The sequence below is a fragment of the Chrysochloris asiatica genome, unplaced genomic scaffold, assembly GCF_000296735.1.
Source record: "Chrysochloris asiatica unplaced genomic scaffold, ChrAsi1.0 scaffold00200, whole genome shotgun sequence".
Taxonomy (NCBI): domain Eukaryota; kingdom Metazoa; phylum Chordata; class Mammalia; order Afrosoricida; family Chrysochloridae; genus Chrysochloris; species Chrysochloris asiatica.
In genome coordinates, this window is record NW_006408718.1 from 3,533,458 (window position 1) to 3,537,097 (window position 3,640).

General features: G+C 37.1%; 1 protein-coding gene across 2 annotated transcripts in view; it reads right to left on the bottom strand.

Annotated features, from left to right (window-relative positions):
* The window catches only part of LCORL (ligand dependent nuclear receptor corepressor-like), a 293,246-nt gene that overhangs the window by 243,163 nt on the left and 46,443 nt on the right, over positions 1 to 3,640 (bottom strand). The gene's annotated exons all lie outside the window — the stretch shown is intronic.

The following is a 3,640-nucleotide window of genomic DNA, read 5'->3' on the forward strand; positions in this document are numbered from 1 at the left end:
AGCTGATCTTTGAAATTTTCTGTTCAGCTCTTGTACCTCTTCAATTCTTCCAATTGCTTTATATGTTTGTGTGTGTGCTGTTTATATATATCTGCAGTGCAGTGAATTATTTAATATATCTTCTAGCCTTTGTATACTCCCACCAGGGAAGAACTGTTTTAAACAACATAAAACATTTCTTTGGTGGGAGTTTACAAAAGCTAGAAGATACATTAAATACTTCACTACACCGCAGATAATATATACCAAAAGCAGCAGCAACAATAAAAAGACACATCAGTAGTTGTTGAGACTGCTTGTGCAGAACCAAAAACCTTATGGAATTTGAGCTCTTTTTTTGTAGGTTAGGGTAATGGTTTCATGGATCATCCGAATTAATTAGATTACAACATGTTTAGTGCCTCTATTCCATCTCTATTACATTACTAATGGAATGCGGATATCATTGAACAGTATCATTAATATCACATGCAAGTAAAATTGTGCTGAAGATAATTCAAGAAATGGTTTTAACTATGGGAACTGCAAGAAATTTCAGCCAGATGTAGAAGAGGATGTGCAACAAGGGATCTCAGTGCTGATGTCAGATAGGCTTAGCTAAAATACAAGAAAGATATTTACTTGTCCTTTATTGAGTATTCAAAGACTTTCAACTGTGGATCGTGACAAAGTTTGGATAACAGTGGGAAAAATGGGTATTCTAGAACACTTATTTGTGTTCATGTGGAGCCTGTGCAGAGACCAAGTGTCAGTCATTTGAACAGAACAAGGCTATACTGAATGGTTTAAAATCAGGAACGATGAGCACCAAGGTTGTATCCCTTCACCATACTCATTCAATCTGTATGCTGAACAAATAACTCAACATGCTGGATTATTTGAAGAAAAATGTGGCATTAGGATTGGAGGAAAACTCATTAACAGCATGCAATAAGAAGATGATACAGACTTGCTCACTGGAAGTAGTAAGTACTTAAAATACTTAGTGATGAAGATCAAAGACTAAGTCTTCAGTATGTATTATTCTTCAATGTAAAGAAGACAAATATTCTCAGAATTCAATTAATAAATAACATCATGATGAATGAAACTGTCAAAGATTTCATTTTGCTTGGATTCACAATCAGCACTCATGGAAGCAGCAGTCAAGAAATCAAATGACATACTGGATTAGGCAAATCTGTTGCACAAGACCTCTTTAAAGTGTTCAAGTGTTGTCACTTTGAGGACTAAGGATTCGCCTGACCTAAGCCATAGCATTTTCAATAGCCTCATTAATACGTAAAAGTTGGACAAAGAATAAGGAAGACTACAGAAGCACTGATGCATCTGAGTTATAGTGTTGGTAGAGAATATTAAAAGTACCAGAAACTGCCAAAAGAACAACAAAAAACTGCGTTGGAAGGAGTATAGTAAGAACACTCCTTAGAAGCCATGATAGAAAGACACTGTCTCTCATACTTTGGCTATATTATCAGGAGGGACCAGTCCCTAGAGTAGGAAATCATGCTTGGTAAAGTAGAGGGTCAACGAAGAAGAGGAAGACCTTCAACGAGACGAACTGGTACAGTGGCCACAGCAATGGGCTCAAGCATAGCAACCATGGTGAGGTTGTTTAAGGACCGGGAAGTGTTTCATTCTGTTCTGTGTAGGGTCTCTACGTATAGCACCTAACAACAACAGCACTACACATCAGTTACAATGATTTTAATTCTGTGGCTCTAAAAGACATGCAAGTAACTGAAAACTGTCTGTGACAGTACATTCACAGAGAGCTGAATTCAGATGAGGATGTGGAATGAGGCAGATCATTGCTGAAGTCCGACGGATCTTATTTAAAGCTTACAGCAATGAATACCAGAAAGAAGCTATATTGACCAGACAAAGAATTTCAACTGTGTGACAATCATGGTGAACCATGGATTTTGCAGAAAATGAATATTCTGGAACGCTAACTCATGAGAAACTGTTCATAGACCAAGGGGCAGTAGTTCGAACAGAACAAGGGGACATGGTTTAAAATGAAGAAAGGTGTGCACCACGGTTGTATTCTTTCACCCTACTTATGAATCTGTATGTTGAGCAAATAATCTGAGAAGTTGGATTATACGAATAAGAATGTGGCATTAGAATTGAAGAAAGACCCATTAACAACCGGTGATATGCAGTTGAAGAGGATGGAAAAAGAAGATGACTTAAAATATTTAGTGATAAAGATCAAATACTACATCCTTCAGTGTGGACTGCACCTCAATGTACAGAAAACAAAAATCCTCAACACTGGACCGAAAATAAACAACATCAAGATAAATGGAGAAAAGACTGAAGCTGTGAAAAATTTCATTTTGCTTGGATCTACTATCAACACTCATGGAAACAGCAAGCAAGAAATGAAACAACGTATTGCTACACAAGATCTCTTTAAAGTGTTCAAGTGCAAAGATGTCAGTTTGAGCACAAAGGTACACCTGACCCAAGCCCTGGTATTTTCAATAGCCTCATATGCATGTGAAATTTGCACAATGAATAAAAATAAGACCATAGAAAAATTGATACATCTGTGTTGCTGTTGGAAAAGAATATTAAAAGTGATATGGACTACTACTAGAAGAACAAACAAATGTGTTATAGAAGTACAACCAGGATGCTTCTTAGATGCCAAAGCCAAGATGGCAAGACTGTCTCTCATACTTCAGACATATCAGGGACCAGTTCCTGGAGAAAGATATCATGCTTAGTAAAATGAAAGTTCAGTGAAAACAAGGTGCCAAACTCAACATTTTTGGCTTATAAACACACACTGTGCAACCAAAAATAGTTAATATTAAACCTAAAAGCAGCAATAAGATGTCATGATGATACTTTTCATAATTCTGGCATAAATTCAAGACAACTATAATACAATGTAAAATCTGGGATTATTCAATTGGAACATGCATATTTTATAACACATCTGACAAACAGTATATAAATGTTTTGTTATCACTGTCAAATTTAATACTAAAAAATTGGCCAGAATTTGTTATAGAGTTAACACTGGGTCACAGGAATAGGGAGACTATGTATTCTCCTGTATTTTTATACTTGAGATTTCCATAGTGACTTTTTAAAATTATGCCCACGTTTCAAATATACTCTTGTGAATGTTACTTTTTTTTTTTTTTTCAAGTTTTTATTGTGAATTGAGTGATTAGTTTACATAAGGGAACATCAGTTTTACACTCATCGTTTTATATTGCAATGACCACAATCCCCTCCGTGCATCATCACTCAATAGTATTTGCTTCTATTCCCTCTGTTTCGTTTTTTTTTCCCTTTGGGGAGGGGCAGGGGGTAGTGATTCAAAGTCACTCAGAAATATATAATCATTTAAACAACCAAAGGACACACTCTGCAAGTCTGCCCCCCTGGTCACCAGCACCTGGCTGCCAGCACACAGCTTTTCTCTTTCCATGCGTCTAGAGTCCTCAGCAGCGAGACGTGTAGTGTGGAGCTCCAACAACAACACGGAATACTGAGCCACAAGGCGGTTTAACTGCAAGTTGCGGAAAGCCTCATCTCTCTCATGTGGAGGGCCTGGAGGATTTGAGCTGCTGACCGTGAGGTTCGCAACCAGTTTTGTTTGTTTGTTTGTTTGTTT